The sequence below is a fragment of the Camelus dromedarius genome, chromosome 5 (assembly GCF_036321535.1).
Source record: "Camelus dromedarius isolate mCamDro1 chromosome 5, mCamDro1.pat, whole genome shotgun sequence".
Taxonomy (NCBI): Eukaryota; Metazoa; Chordata; class Mammalia; order Artiodactyla; family Camelidae; genus Camelus; species Camelus dromedarius.
The window spans coordinates 66,754,539-66,771,399 of record NC_087440.1 but is presented as its reverse complement, the minus strand read 5'-3'; the positions used below and the strand labels follow the sequence as shown (position 1 = coordinate 66,771,399).

At 47.4% G+C, this 16,861-nt stretch overlaps 1 protein-coding gene across 2 annotated transcripts in view; it reads left to right on the top strand.

Annotated features, from left to right (window-relative positions):
- The window catches only part of MAP3K9 (mitogen-activated protein kinase kinase kinase 9), a 90,997-nt gene extending 85,204 nt beyond the window's left edge, over nt 1–5,793 (top strand). Inside the window, exon 14 of one of the 2 annotated variants that reach the window (XR_010381026.1) lies at nt 5,666–5,793. The gene's annotated coding sequence lies outside the window, so the exon portion shown is untranslated. Of the gene's footprint in view, nt 1–2,121; nt 2,726–5,665 lie in introns of those variants that run through there. The other variant, XR_010381027.1, reaches the window with a different exon arrangement.
- The last annotated feature ends 11,068 nt before the right edge of the window (nt 5,794–16,861 follow it).

Sequence of the window (16,861 nt, the reverse complement as noted above, 5' to 3'; positions counted from 1 at the left end):
ACCTTTAAGGAACTATAACTTGTTGAGTTTCGGTATAGTATCAAAGAAGAATACCCACAATTATCTGAAAACCTATTAAAATAAGCCTCTCTCTTCCAACAACATATCTGTGTGAGGCCAGATTTTCTTTGTATTTTTCAACCAAAACAAGATGCTGAAACAGACTGAACACAGAAGCAGATGTGAGAACTTGGTTGCCTTTTATTAAGCCAGACGTTAAAGAGACGTGCAGAAATGTAAAATAATGACTCCCTTTTCATAGAATTTTTTGAAAATATGGTTATTTTTCATTAAAATATATTATTTATGTTTAAATTTTAAAGTTTATTATTGTTATTTTTAAAGGAGTTAATAAATTGAAATTTTTGAGTTTTTTTTTCCCCCAAAACTATAGATAGAATGCACATATGTACACAGGCACTCTGGAGGCTTCAATAATTTCTAAAAGTACTAGAGAATTTGAGTGACCACCAGATGGCGCTGGTGAGAATAAAAAGCAAATTTTGTCAGAAAATCAAAGTGGGATTTGCAACAGTGCGTTTTATGGTATGAGATTTCCTAATAGCAGTGTATTTGTGGACTCCATAGGAAGAAAGTGACAGACCCAGGACTTAATCAGTGGGTTTTCACAATCTAAATTAGTTAGGCAGATTTATGCCAAGTAATATGTTGGACTTTTTTTTTTTAACTTCCTCTAACAAAAGCCAAGCACATTCCTTGGAGAAGCTCCCTGCAGCCTCGGAAACTAAGCAGATTAAACTGAAAGAGCTCAGTCTTTTCCATTTTGTGTTGCTAATAAAATAACATTAATCTCTGGGGTTTAGGAGTGAAATTTAGGCAGATCCATTCCAGTAAGGATTGCATTGTAGTCCTCACAGCCTGCAGCTCCTTCCCACAGGAAGCCCTGAGTGGGGGAGGAGGTAATTAGGTTGGGAGTTACTGGGAGCGGGGTGGGGGGGGTAATGGAGAGAAGGTCACCTTTGAGAGAGTTAGCTGGCCTCTGGATGACAACATAGTACAAATGTCTGGGCTTTGTGTGAGGAACTGTAAATGGGCGTTTGGAAAATTTGAAGCCAAATTTATTTTTCCTTCAAGAGCAGCCTCAGATAGCTGACAAAGGACAGAATTCTCTTCCAGAGGTTAAATGCTTATCGGCAATGTTCTTTTAAAGGTCACCAATGAAAGGAACTAGAGTGTGAACTGGGGGCTGGCTCTCTGAACGGGTTTATGAGTTGCCAGAGAAGTGGGTGTAATGTGTATCACCCCTCCCTCCCCTCTAGGCTGGGGGTTTCTGGGAGGCCTCCTCTGATATTTATTCATTCATTCACTTGTTCAGAAACATCATTAGGGACCTACCATCCATGCACTAGGCCCTGTGCAGGGTGCTGGGGCTACAGTCGAGCCTGAAATGGACATGGCTCCTACCCTCCGGGACTTGTTTGAAAAACAAAAAGTTAATACTGAAGAAATCTGGACATCTTCATGCTACCATCCACCACAGGCTTTTAAAAATATTTCATATCCACTAAGCTTATTCTCTAGTAAAATCATCAGTACAACTGGCCGAGTTGAATGGAAGATTTTCCACATGAAGATGCGGGTGGGCAGGATACTGCAGGGGGCTCAGAAACAGTAGGAGGCTGTGTGGTCATGACTGCCCTTCCTCCCCCCCTTCCTCCCTCCCTTTCTGTCCTTCTTTCCACAGATATTTATTGAGCATCTTCTAAGTGATAGGTGCTGAGGCAACAAAGCTGAACAGGACATTCTTGGTCTCTAACCTGGTGGCGCATACACATATGAAAACAAAAACAAAAACATATTGACAGACTGTGGTCAGTGATGTGAAGGACAATGGGGGTGGGAACCAACTTTAGATACAGATGGTCAGGGAAGGCCTCTCTGAGGAAATGGATTTAAGCCAAGATGTCTCAACCTCGGCGTCATTGATATTTTAGGCCAGACATATCTTTGTTTTTTGTTTTTGTTTTTGTTTTTGTTTTTAAATTTTTTAAATTGAACTATAGTCAGTTTACAATGTTGTATCAATTTCGGATGTATAGCATGATGTTTCGGTCATACGTATACATTTGTATGTTTGTTTTCATATTCTTTTTATTATAGGTTACTACAGAATATTGAATATAGTTCCCTGTGCTATGCAGAATAAACTTGCTCAGACACTTCTTAATGATGGTGACTGTCCTGCACGTTGTGGAATGTTTGGCAGCGTCCCTGGTCTCTGCCCGCTAGATGCCAGTAGCACCCTCTGCCCCCATTTGTGACAACCAAAGAATGACTCCAGACAATGTCAAGTGTCCCTTGGGACCAAAATTACTCCGGACTGAGAACCACTGATTTTAAGCTGAGAAAGATGAGGAGCCCATCAAGAGAGGATTGCACTGGGGGTCTTCTAGGCTGCAGAAAGGAATTTGGACTGTAGTCTAAGTAGAACGAAATCAATGCTTTCAATCATGGTTGCCAACATCTATGAATTTGTCAAAGACCCTTCAGGCTGTGGAGCAGAGGGTGAATCAGTTGGAGAAACAAAGTCACAGCTGTCAACAGAGGCCATTGCCCAGGCAGTGATGGCAGCCGGCCCTGGAGGTGAAGGAAAGGACAGGAATGGCTGCCATTTTTGAATTAGAACCCCCAGGTCTTGCTGATGGATTTGATGCAGAGATGCCATCCCCAAGTGTACCCCATGGGGCCTCCTTTGCTCCCTGGTGAAGTGGCAGCATTTACTGGGGCAGGAGTGGGGTGGGAGGGTGGGGGTGTGTTAAACTTCAAGCCTGACCAAGTCACTGCTGGTTAGGAGCTCTCGTGAGAATATGTATTTGGGGCTAACATTTGGTTGGGACGATGTCTGGAGGTGAGTGTGCCAGGTTCAGGGTTCTCTGTCCCCTGTGATTCTGGCTAATGGTGAGCGTCTCTTAGGCACTGATTTCCACTCCTAAACCTGGAAAGTCAGAAAAAGCAGAGCTGATTAATGCATGGAGGCTCATTGAGGCTGGATGCTCAAGTCTCACTTTCAACTCCCAAAGCCAGTGATGATGCAGTCAGCATCCCCAACTCAGTCCAGGAATCTTGTTTTCCTTAATTGGGAAAAATGGAAGCACAGTGACCTGGGAGCTCAGGCTGGGAGTCAGCAAGGCTGTTGTTTGAACGGCACCTGACTGTGGGCCTCTTGTCTGAAGTCGGAGAGTGACGGACAGGCATTAGGGCAACAGGGCACTGAGGCTGTTTGTGCGAAAAGCCTTAAGTGTTACCAAGGTAGTGGGGGAATAGCAGGACCAAATTCTAACAAAATACTAGGGGGCAACGAAGGCCTGTTTGTTAGTTTGTTTTTAATTGCATGGAACATGGTTGCCAGGATTTCAAATTGCCGTGCTTTAGGTATGTAATTAAGCGAGAGGGCTTGGTTGGCACCAGCGGGAATGCCAAGTTGTTGATGCCGCTTATGATCTTCTGATACTAAAACGCAGGGGCTGAGTGTGTGTGTGTCCCTCCCCTCCTTGTATAGTATGCTTGTATGCTTTTCCCCTGGGCCTCCAAGCTCCACGTGAAAATGACCAGTCCCACCTCATGTGTTCTGTTTAAGCACCTGGGTGAAGACCCCATCTAGGTCTCAGTCTGTCCTGCGGCAAATAATGAAGGGGTTTCTGGATCAGACACAAAGATGGATCATTTTAGCCCAATCATGGGCCATCCCAGCCATTAAAAATGCCCCCGTGCAATTTCTTCTGCTGCTTAACATCACAGAGTTTTCGAGCTGAATGCGAACTTGGCAATGGTCTTCTCATTTTGTATATGAGAAATCTGAGGGCCAAGGTCGTGCAAGGACATCCTCAAGATGGCTCAGCTGATGGGTGGTCTCAGGAAATGCCCAGGACTGAAAACCTGGCCCCAGGGTCCTCTCTGGCGCAACCCTGACCCCCCTCCTGTAGTTCTTAGCTGTCTCTTCTTCCCCAAACCCTGTGCCTGCCCCAACCTTCTCCAGTGTGAATTCCCACCCTCTTGAAACGCCGTTATTCTCTCAAGCCTTTCTGCCTGAAGTATGGCGGCCCTGCCACGGATGCTTCATGGAGAGAGAAGAGGAAGTTCATAGCCCAGGTTCTGAAATGCTTTGTGAAATAGTAGGAGATAGTTCACTTTTCAAGTCACAAGGGAACCATTTCACCTTGGCAAAGGCGACTTACCTAGTGGACCATAATGGCCTGGAAGAGTGCCTGCCCCTCCCCAAAGTGAGCAATTTCCTCCCTTCAGCTCTGCCGGCACAGGCCCATTACATCATAAAGACACTGTGTGTTTACCTGGCAATTACCTGGAGTGGGAGCCAGGCCTTTCATGAGATCTTCTTTGATCCTTCCTAGCAATACCCTCAGATGTGCGGAGGGTGGGGACAGACAGAGGTCCTCTTCCAGAGGGATGAAAAGGAAGGCACACAGAGGGTCCTGAGAGTGACCAGAAGTCAGGACCGGGCCTCCGGACCTCCAGGCCACCCCTCCTGCATGCTACCTACTGGGACCTTGCTGCTAGTGCAGCAGAGAGAGGATTTGAAAGAGTCCCAGTTTCCCCTTCTGGGGCCTGGCCAGGGGAGGAGTTTTGTGTGTGCTCCTTGTTGCAGGTGAATAAAGGAGAAACAGCTAAGGCTTTTGGGGATTGAAAAGCATTTGTACTCATTAAAAGTGACCATGTCCTGGAGGTCTTGGATGGCCTGATTTCATGTATTCTGTCCTAGCCTCTTGATGAGTTCATGTAAGTACCAAAATGGATATTCTCATTTTTGGTTCTGAGGACAGAGACGTTATTCTTACATGAAAATGGATTTCTTCACCCTCTTCCTGGTATCTGACTTTGAACCACACAAAGAACAGAACCAATGGCCCCCAATCACACCAGCTAATCGTCAAGGGAGCCTGTGATGGGACTGAGTGGAGTGGAGGAGTGAGGAGTATGAGTCTGGGTTTGGAAATCAGTTCTGGGTTCAAACCCCAGCTTTCAGCATCATCATTTCCAACATTTTCTAGGTTCATCTCCTACTTCTCCTCTCTGCACTCCTCTGTTTCAGAGCATCAGCCTCCAAGTTGTCCCTCTGATCTTTGGTGCCTGCCTCAGGGCCTTTGCACTTGTGCTTCGCTTTCTCTGGAATGCTCTTCCCCCAGAGAACCACATGCCCACACTCCTGCCTTCTTCAAGCCTTTGTTCAGTGTGATCAGGTGGCGGCCTTTCGTGGGCACTCTCTCAAACTGCAACCCCACCCCCCCCCCACGCCCTGGCTCTATCTCCTTCCTTGCTTTGTTTCTCCATAGGACTCATCACCCCCATCACATCCTACAATTCACTTACATTTTTTGTTTATTGTCTGTCATCCCCCATTACAGTGTGAGCTCCACCAGGGCAGGGATTTTCATCAGCATTGCTTACAGCTAGATCCCCGGGGTCTAGAACAGTGTCTGGCTCTCAGTAGGAATTTAACCAATATAACTGGTTATATTAGCCTCTGACACCCTCTCTTAAAGGATGGAGTGAGAATTCAGGCAACTGTCGCTTCGTGTGCTTGCTTACTCAGTGCCCATTTTCAAATGTGCTAAGTGCCCAATGTGGATTGTTTAGTTTGCTCCTCCCCCAAATCCTATGGGATATTCTTTTTATCTTCATCTTACAGAAGAAGAACCTGAGGCTTAGAGAAGCTGAGTCACCTCTCCAGGGTCACGCACAATTCAAGTCCATATTTGTTTGGACTCAGCACCAGCACTCTTCACCATGACAACATCCTGCACAGGTATGTGGCCGTGGCTCAGCCGGTGCTAATCTCCTTCTCCGATCACGAGTCACCCAGCGTGTGACCCTTGTGGCCTGCCTGCCCCACTTCTGTTGGGAGCCCGTCCCTCCCACCGGGACCCGGCATCTCGGAAGCCTCCCCTGTCCTTGGGAGGCAGCAGAGTGTATGTAGCCATGAGATGGTAGGTTTGTTCATTGGGAGACCTTGGTTCTGGCCCCTCCTTTGCCACTAACTTCCTGTGTGACCTTGGGCAATCGCATCCCCTCCCAAGTCCCTGGATTCTACTGGTTTGATGAGGTCTCTCTAAGCTCTAACAGCCCTCAGGAGCATGGGAGGACATCACAGGGTGTGTGGTGTGTGACTCTTCACGGAGGATCCTGCCCGCAGGCGTGGCCTTCACCCCATTCTCTTCAACAATATGGTCTGTCCTGTTTTGACAACTGCTGGCCTTTCCCCCTCACACCTCTTGAGCTTGAATTTCTGGCTCCTGGATTTGAGTGGGAGGAAGGAGGACGTGACATATCCAGTGATTTTCTAAGCACTTCTCTGTGGGTGAGACCAAGGGAAAGAAAAGGAAGGTTTGAAAGCCTGTCCCACCCACAGTCACTGCCTGGGACCGAGTCACTGCGGGACATGGCCTTCCCTCTGGGGGCTGATGGCGGGATATGCCCAGCCCCCTGCAGGCCCCGCAGAAGGGCCTGCAGACTGCTCACGCAAGACTGCATCCACCCAACAACTCCTTTCTGGTTTCCCACCGCACCTCCTGCCAAAAGAAGCCCCAGGATCCCTGTCTCTGCCAGCCCTAAAATGTCTCACTTTAGTTCCAGGTTCTAAACTGGGATTTCTTTCCTCTCCTTGTGAAATGGAGGTGAGACGGAGGTTGATAAAGCTGAGCTAGCCAGTGGCTTGGGATGCTTTCCTCACTTCATCCACTCATTCATTCATTAATTCATTCATTCATTCAATATTTAGGGGTTCAAAGAGGAAATTAGTCAGGCCCTGGCAAACTTCAGTTTGGCAACTGGTAATTTGAGGACAGCTAAGTAAAGAGACTTTTCAAAAGAGGACAGAGTGTAGGAAAACAAAGGATGGTGTAGTACCCTGGAGCTAGTACCATCAGGAAGATATTATCAACCCTAGGCTGAAGGCATAAAAGGAGAGAAAATTCCCAGAAGGAGGGAGCCACGTGGAGAGGGCTCCCTGGCAGGAGCTATCTGTGACCTTCGGTTGAAGGACTCATCTAGCTGGTGCAATGAAAACCTTGACCTCCCTCACTTCCGTCTGTTGGCTGATCCCTGTTGATGGAGTTGGGATGAGTCAGCCTCTTGGGGCTCCCAGCAGGGCAGAGAAGAGCAGAGTGGGGATTTGAAAGCAAAAAGACACCCTGCACAGAAATCAGACACAGCCTCTGTCCTCAAGGAGCTTGCATATGAGAAGAGGAAACAGAAGTGCCAAAGTAATTTACAGTGTGATAAATGCTTTAGTAAAGACATGAACAAAGGACAAGAGGAGCCCAGGGTTAGGAAATGAAATCCGCCAGGGAGGGTGTTAATGTGTGTGAAGGTTGTAGGAGGAGGCTGGTTCCTGGAAAGGGGATGCAGAGGAGTTGCTTCTCAAGTGATGAGCAAGCTTCTTGGAGGAAGTAAGGTCTGAACGGAGACCTGAAATATGAATAAGAATTAGCCAGGAGAAGGAGAGAAAGAAAAGGAGTCCAGGCAGCATGAAAAATATGCATAAAAGCTGGAGGCAGAAGGAGAGTGAAGTGCTCTTTGGGAAACTGTAAGTAATGTAATATGATAATGTAATGTGATAAAGTCATGTAACAGAGTATCCAGGGGGATGGTTGAGTGATGAAGCTGAATAGAGAAGTGCCCAGAGCATGAAGATTCTTTTGCCAGACTAAGGAATTTGGGATTTTGTCTAAGGCCAGTGTTAAGTCCCTAACAGTTCTTAATCAGGGGAGTGATACATTATATTTATGTTTTAGAAAATTGCTTTGGTTGAAGAGGAGAGAGTGGATTAAAGGCAGAGAGATTGGAAAGAAGGTTGTTTTTGTAATTTAAGTGAGAGATGACTGTGGCCCAAAGTAGAAGATGAGATAAGAAGTATTAAGAAGGTAAAACTTAGGGGGGGAGGGTATAGCTCAGTGGTAGAGTGCATGCTTAGCATGCACGAAGTGCTGGGTTCAATCCCCAGTACCTCCAATTAATTAAACAAACCCAGTTACCTCCCTCCCTGACAAATAAACAACTAAAAAAAAGGTAAAACTTGGTGGGATTTGTGGATTGTATGTAAGAGGGGGAGAGTTTAGTCCTGGGGAGATGGTGATATAGTTCACCCAGATAAAGATCTTTAGAGAAGGAAGGACATGTGTGTGTGTGTGTGTTTGTGTGTGTGTGTTGGGGAAGATAGTATATCATGGTGGAGAAGATGGAGGGATTGATAAATAATACAGTTTGGGGCATTCGAGGTAATAATACAGTTTGGGGCATTCGAGGTGATGGCACCAGTAGGATGGCCAAATAGAACTTGGAGCTTTGAATGAGTTGTTCAGAAGAGATCTTGGTGGAAGCTATGGATCTGAGGAACTTCAGGATGCAAAGGATGATTGCAGCAGTGGAGTTCATGAGATCACCATGGACAGAGCTTAGCGTTAGGAGGAAAAAACACCAATGAACAGAGGGTAATAGAGGTGGAGGAACTCACAAAGGAGATGAAGAAGGAGAACTAGGGGAGAGTGGGATCATGGAAGTCAAAGAGAATATTGAGTTCTAAGAGGAGGCAAGTGGAGAAGTAAGTATGTCGACCATCACTGAGAGGTCCTGGGCACAGGAGATAGTTAACAGTATGGTTGTGCTTTCTCCACCAATGTCTTTCAATCAGATAGATAAGAAATATTTCCTGAGCATCTACGGTATAGTCGTTATGGCTGAATTGTGTCCCTCCCCAAAGATATGTTAGGGCCCTAACCCCTAGTACCTGAGAACAGGACTGTGTTTGGAGATAGGGCCTTTTAAGAGGTAATTCAGGTAGAATGAGATCATATGGGTGGGCCCTAATTCAATAGGACTGATGTCCTTACAAGAAGAGGAGATTAAGACACAGACAGGCACAGAGAGAAGACCATGTGAGGATGAGAAGATGGCCAAGGCCTCCAGAAGAAACCAACCATGCCTATGCCTTCCTGGCCAATATCTAACCTCCAGAACTATAAGAAAACCGATTTCTGTTGTTGAAGGCATCCAGTCTGTGGTCCTTGGTTATGGCAGCCCTAGAAAATTAATGTGATGTTTTATGTAGGGGTTAGAAAAAGGAAACAGCATGGACTAGGGCTCTCAAAGAACTTACAACTCTCTGAGGAAGAGAAGAAGCACATGGACTGGTAACTGGCCCTTCCAGCCAGTATGACTCAGGTGTGGGTAATCAGGTTGTGAATCAAACCTGTTGGAGTTTAGAGAAGCCAGCACTTGCTCTGGGCAGGGAAATCTGGGGTGGTTTTAAGGAGGAGGTGGGATTGAGCTCAGCCTTGAAGTGCGTGCAGGACTGAGGTTGGCAGGAAAAAGGGGAAGGGAAGCCCCTGTGGGAGGATGGAGCTCACAAATGGGTGGAGAGGAGGAAGTGGGAGGGAGATAGTGAGTAGTTCAGGCTGGCTGAAGGGGCAACTTTTCTAGTAGAATTGTGGAGGATGGGGCTCTAGACAGAGACTAGCATGGCAATAGGTCCTCCTAAGATCTGTTCTTTCATCCACGCTAATAGAAGGTTTAGCCGAGCACATGGCTGCCTGGCCAGACACTTCCTTTGCCTTTAAGTGTCACCATGTGACTAGGTTCTGGCTGTAGAATGTGAGTGGAAGTGAAGTGGCCAACCTCCCAATTGTATAATTGTCTAAAATAAGGAAAGAAATGTATCCTCCCCTTTCACCCTTCTTTCCTTATCCCTGGCTGGATGTGCAGACACGTGGTGGTGGGAGTTGGAACAGCCATCTAAAACCACAAGATGGAAGCCTTGTGCTGAGAGTGGCAGGAGTAACAAGATAGACAGAGCCTGGATGCTGATGACACGTGGCCACTGTATCAGGCCTGGACTGCTCTTACTTGGGCTGTTATTTGAGAGAGAAATGCCTATGTTGTTTAATCCATTATTTTGTCTCTTATAGTAACAGACAAATGGATAGCTAACTAACACAGGACGGGGCAGAATGGCACTGTACTGTATACAGTGGTAACTACTAAAGTCTCTTGGATGAGAGGATGGAGATTGGGAAAAGAAACAAATATTTGCTGAGTGCTTACCGTGCACTAGGTCTTAGGTTTAGATACGTGTTACGTGTTAGCATTATTATTTAATTCTCACAATGGCTCTGTAAGGTAAATATTATAAACCCTGTGTTAATATCAAGGAAACTAAAGGTTCAGATAAGTTATGTCTCTTCATATGCTTCTCCAAACATCACATCACCAAGGGAAGCCAGTTAGTAGGTGACAGAGTCAGGATTTGAATCTAGGTCACTGGGTCTTAACTGGAGGCAATTTTGTCCTCCTCTCCCCGCTCCCAGGGAGACACTTGGCAAGCCTGAAGAAACTTTTGTTTGTCGCAAGTTGGGGGTGGGGGGGTGAGAATGTGCCACTGGATAATAGGAATGCTGCTAAACATGCAGAAATGCACAAGATAGCCCCTCCACAGTAAAGAAATGTCTGGCCCCAAAAGTCAACAGTGCTGAGACTGACAAACCCTGAGGTCTAGTCTACAGAAAGCCCATGCTCTTTCCATGACACCAAATTGGATGGTGGGAGTTGAAAAGGGGGTTATGAAAAAAATGATGTAGTAGGATAAAAAAGTCTTGAAAACGTTCGTTTAGGAAGGTTAATCCTAGAGTGGAGAAAAGAAAGAAGTGCAGACACATGGTGGAGATGGGAGAAGTACAGAGACTAACGGAGCTAAGGTCCAGGTAAGAGGCAGGAAGGATCTGGAGGGGTGGGCGGTGGGGCCAATGAAGAGAAGTGTCAGTGGCAAGAACTCGCTGACGGAGAGCATATTGACGATGAGACAAGAGAATTGAAGACCGGCTAGTTAACGCAGATTCCAACTCTCCTCCCACTCCTCCCCCTTCATTCCCCTCCTCTTCCCCCTCCGTCCCCACATCCTCCTTGCTCTCCTTCTTCCCCATCTCTCCTTTCCCACCCATCCTTTTCCCTCCAGCCCGCGCCCCCATCTGTTCTGCTGCTCTATCTTCTTTCCTACTAACTCCTTTCTCTAAAGGTCTGCTCTGTTGTCACCTGGCCCCCAGTTCTAGGCTGGGGCGCTCAGCTTCCACCCCCATCAACTAGGAAGTATCTGGGTTTCCTCTGCTCTATCCCCTGTGACAAGACCCAGCCACAGCGACAGACCCAGACGCTTCCTTTCCATCTTGCTTCCTTCCCCTTTCCTGTTTGTGGGGTGGCTGAAAAACTTTGACCGGCATCTAGGATTGTTATACAGACAGACCCATGGTTCCTGGAAAGATGCTGAGGGAATTTCTGACATGCCAGAGGAGGAAGGAAATCCTCTGTCTCATTTTTGCTGTTTTCTCTGCAGTGTTTTCCAAGGGATGCTAGCCTGGCGACAAGGTATCCCAAGGGCCTTGGGGGCAGCCGTCCTCCTTTCCTTGGCACCGGCTTTGCCTGGCCTGGCAGCCTGCAGCCTGCTTCAGGGCCAGGGAACTGGCACCGCGGGGCATGGCCCGAGCCCTGCTGGCAGAAGGATTAGTGTTCAGTCTCCATCTCTGCTCCCCTGGTCCTCTCTTCCCCAAGACCTGGGCAGCCCTGTTGAAAGGTCACTGGTGTTTCTTATGCCTTTGGAAAAATGTGGTTAATAAGAAGGCTACCATGATGGACTGACTGCTTCCATGCTTTATGGCTAAAGTCTGCGACTGCCTGGCTGGGCCCTGAATCAGCGATCCAGGGGCCAATGGAGGGGGAACACTGGTTCCCCAGCTCCTCCTCCCACCCTGCTTCTGGGATGTGCTGTATCCATCCCACCACGGGTCTCAGCCCGCCCGCCCGCCTTCCTCGCCTCGAGGGCCCCTCTGCTCACTTACTCTCTTTCCAGTTCCTTCCTCCTCTTCTCACTCCCATCCCTCTCCATACCATCCGCCATGGGGCCAGGTCTTGGGGAACAGAAGAGCAGGTCCCAGTTCCTCTTTGGCTCCAGGCCCCTCCCTGCGTTCTTTCCCCTCCCTCTTTCAGGTATCTGCCTCCTCATACGCTTCTCCATCCACCACAGCACCACCATTTTGAGGAAAGAATTGGGTGCCAGTCCTCCGTACCTTCAGTGGCCTCATGGCTTGATGTTTAGGAAAATTCCTGCAACCTGGAGTTGAATATCTTGGGGTGGGATCCAGGCTCTGTTCCTCACCTGCAGCTTTGGGTGTGTTAGCAAAGTTTGATGCTCCAGTTTTCTCAGTCCATAAACTGGGGGCATTGATAGTCTAGCACTCATGGAGTTGTGATGCTTGAATGAGTAATGCATGTAAATACAGTGTCTGGCATCTGGGAAGTTTTATAAAAATTGGGTGTTATCTATATGAATATGAATCGATGTGCTATAGCTCACTAAGAGATCATTTGCATGTGGGAGAGGCCGCCTCCCAGCCACGGCAAGATGAATCAAGGACCGTGACGGGGTGACCAGGCTATGAGGGTGGCCAGATCAGTGACTCCTGCCATTGGAGTGGCCAGGCCAACCTCGGTGATGCCCAGGGAAGGCTGAGCCAAATCCCCAAATCAGCACAGTTGGCTGGAGACGTGGGATCCGCAGATGAGAAGAAGAACTGAGGCAGGGAAAGGAAAGTGGGTTTCACAGGGCAGAGGTGACATCATTCCAGCACTCACGGAGCATCAGGCCGGCAGTGGGGAAGGGAGCAGAGACCACGCGCCACTGCGGGAGGGGGAGAGATGGCCAATGTGGAAAACTCACACATTTCCCTAGGAACCTGTGGGGATGGGCAGGCGGGAGGCACTGCATGCTGAGGGCCAATGTGCCAACAAAGACCATTTTAATTGTTGCAACCCCTCTCCCCTCCATTTCCTGCTCCCCTTCTCCCTTATTCAGGTCCTCGATGCCATTCATGGGCTCTCCTCCCCCCCACCAAGGGAGACCCCTTAGAAAAGCCCCTGGCAGCAGCCATAACTGAGGGTGAATATAAGGTCTTCTAAGTTTTCTCTATGGGAGGGATGGAAGGCTCTGACTTTTATTAAAGAAACAATATTTTCACCCAGCAAGAGGGCAGATATTGGAGGGCTAGGCTCCTTCCTGACACTCCCTGGCTCAGGGGCGGGACTGTCTTCCCAAGTGAGGGGCAGCACGTGGCAGGCAGGGCCTCGGGAATTCAGGGCGTGGGGGTGCATTCATCCTGGAGCACCACTCACATCTGGCCTCTGGACTTGCCCCTGGCCCCTGGCCTGGCCAGGGACTCTGTCTCGGGATCCCTTCCTCCCAGATCTTGGTTCTCTTTTGTGAAGGGCTGGGCTTGGTGGGAGGAGACTGTGGGAAGGAGGAGGAATCAGACTGAAACGCAGGATGGGGAGAGGCTGTTGCTTGGGGCAGGAGGAGGGAAGTTGCAGCAGAGGGGAAAGCAGGCCTCAAGCGTCCACCTCCCCTCGCCTCTCCTCCTGTCTGCCTTGTAGAGGATGCACCAGCAGCTAGGCAAGGAGCAATGGCCAGCCAACAGATCCTGCTCTCCACTGGTTCTTTAGGAAGAGAAATGACAGAGCCAAAGCTGCCAGAACCAGCTCTTTAGGATTGTTTTTTCTGGCACCTTCATCACCAAGCTGATGGAGGGATCCTGGATATCTGATTCTGAGAGCAACAGGAAAGCCAGGCACCCAAAGGTGAACAGTCAGGTGTGTGCCCAGCGGGGTGGCAGTGCCTGCTGCCCTGATATGGTCCCTTGTGGTCATCCTGGGCTCAGGAAGGAACCTTCTCAGAGTCTGTACCTCAGACCCCCAAACAACACAGCACATGGCTGGACAGGGCTGCCACCCCAGTGACTCAGCCGGAAGAGAGTTCCAGGCAATGAATGTGTCCTCTCTTTTGCAGGGATCTCGCCTGGGGAATATCTGAGGCCAGAGTGTAGTGGTTGGGTCTGTTAGCTTTTCACACACTGTTCAGCCATGACCCTTCCCTCCTCCCCCATTCGTTGACATAATTGTTGTGTTTTCCCATCTTAAGAAAAATGCAGTGCAAAAGCATCTTTAAGCCAAGTCCTCTAGCCCCAGGGGTGATTTTCAAAATAGCGCCAGACATGAATCCTTTTACAGCCGGAAGTCAGGGAGGTCCACGGCTTCCGGGGAAGGGGCTTTGGGTGGCTTGGGGCAGTGCCAGTTACCACCTGCAAGAAGAGCACTTTAATGTATTTTGATGGGGATAGTCATGCTTTTTGTTCTTTATTGTAAAAAACACATAATATTAAGTTTACCATCTTAACCATTTAAAAATTATAGTTCAGCAGTGTTAAGTATATTTATATTGTGCAGCAGATCTCTAGGTCATTTTCATCTTGTGAAACTGAAACTCTATACCCACTAAACACAAATTCTCCCTCTTCCCCAGCCCCCGCCCTTGGCAGCCACCTTGTTACTTCTCTACATACTTGATTTTGATAACGTTCGATACTTCGTAAGAGTGGATCTGGACAGTATTTGTCCTTTTATGACTTAGCATGATGTCCTCAAGTTTCAAAGTGCATGAATATTTTAATACCCTGTGTTTACACACATGTGTTGGCTGAATGTCAGCCCTGCCCAGCCCCCACCAAACTTGAGCCTTGTTGTGCAGGAGTTCTGAAAACTACTCTTGCCTGTATATTAAAGAAATCACATTCATCATCCCTAAATCCTTACTGTAGTTCCTTTCCCAGTGCGAGTTCCAGGAGACTCTTGGAGTGTGAGAATCTCGCTGCTTTGGCCAGTTTTTTGGTCAAGACCTCATTTATTGAACACCGATGTGTTTTCTGTTTTCTTTCTAGCTGATTCCCAGCTATTTCCTTTCATATATCCCATAGTATCTAAATGGAACTTCTTGGGGGGAGGGTATAGCTCAAGTGGTAGAGTGCATGCTTAGCATGCATGAGGTCCTAGGTTCAATCCCCAGCACCTCCTCTAAAAATAAATAAACCTAATAACCTACCCCCCACCACAATAAAATAATTCAGTAATATAATTAATGAATTAATTAATTAATTAAAAATAATAATAATAAATGGAACTTCTTGCTATTTTTTTTTCCAAACACATCCTAAACTTCCCTATCTTCTTGCCTTTGCTCGAGCAACTTCCTCTCCATGGGGACCATTTTCGCTTTTGTCCTTGAGTCCAACTTATACCCAACTGCTAAGGCCTTCTCAAATGACACCTTCTCCACAAAACTCTCCAACTACACCCCTGTTCGGAAAGGATCTCTTTCCTCTGACCTTGACACACTTCCTCCTAGAACTTTACTATGGCCCTGATAATTGTATCATCATCTCATCACTTGGCATTGTTTGTTGAGAATCTATTGTGTATCATGAAAATATTCGGTGCTTTACAGTCTCATTTGCTTGTTTAGCTTGTTGGACAGTTATTTACGCGTGTCTTCTTCCTTTCTAGCTTATAATCATAAAGCAAATGAGATTTTGACATCAAACTTAGGCTTGGACCCTGGTTCCACTGTTGGGTAGGACTTTGGGCAAGTTAATTAGTGTCTCCAACCTTCAGTTTTCTTGCTGGGAAAGCCCAGAGAATAGTGCTTCGTGTCAGGTAGTTGCACTGCGGGAGGTAATAATAATAGCCAGTATTTGCAGAATGCTCAGTCTGTGCTCGGCTGTGCACCAAGCACCTGTTCTGTATTATCTTATTTACTAATTTAAATCCTTTATTACAACCCTATTTAGTGAGTTTGCAGAAGGAGAATCTAAGATAAGGTTTAAGCCAGAAAGTAGATGAGCCAGAATAAAAACTTTGACTATAGAATCCTTCCTCTTTATTTAAAAACTTTTAAAATTGTAGTACAGTTGATTTATATTGTGTTAGTTTCAGGTGTATAGCAAAGTGATTCAGTTACATATATATATGTTATATATTATATGTTCTTTTTCAGACTCTTTTCCATAATAGGCTATTACAGGATTGGAATCCTTACTCTCAGTCATTGCCGACAACTGCCTCTCTTGGTGGATAACGTTCAGTGCCGGCTGGGTACATCTCTGTGTACTACTTAACCCAGCACCGGCAGGTGGCCACTCTTCACATTCCCATTCTTACTATGGAGGGCTGGGGTCTCTCCTGGGCAACTCTATGTCCCCACAGCACCTCATAGTAGTATTAACTAGGATTTGTTAAACATTTTCCATGAGTATGCATTGACCAGACATTGTGGGGCATCTCTAGCCCTAGCAGAGTTAACAAATGAGTGACCGAATAAACTGATGAATGAAAAGAGGGGACAAAAACTCTTGGACAACAGGCAAAGCCTGTCTGAAGAGAGGGGTCATCCCTGCCGGGTTGTGGGCCAGGCAAGAAGACACGACAGCTGAGGAGAGGCCTCCCAGGGATCTGACTTGTGCACAATATTCATCAGTGTTTTCATTAATGACTCAAAAGATGGAGTGCAGAGTATCTAATCCAATTGGAAAAGCCTGGGAGGTGGGATAGATGCTGAGCACTTAGGAGGCAAGCTCGAGCTTGCAGACAGTACTTGACAAATTAGAGAAATAAACAGACTCAATAAACAGAGCTCCAGGAGCTGCAGACTTCAAGTGGCTCCGAGGGAGCAGCTGCCTCTAATGGATCTGCCCAGAGAAGCCTTTGGCCCACTTTTCTTTGGGCTTCACCTGGCTTGATTGCGTATTTGGGGCAAGTCAGAATGTAGTTCTCTTCACGAGGGATTTGGGCCTGGAGGCTTCATGGACAAAGGCCCCGCTGCAAACACCAAGCTGTCCCCATACTCCTTCCTGGCCTCTCCCCTCCTCACTCTAGCTGTCTGCTTAGCTCAGTCTCATGGAGAGAAGGAGGTGGTTCCACCTGCTCCCGCAAAGACTTGGCAAAAACATCAATTACCCCA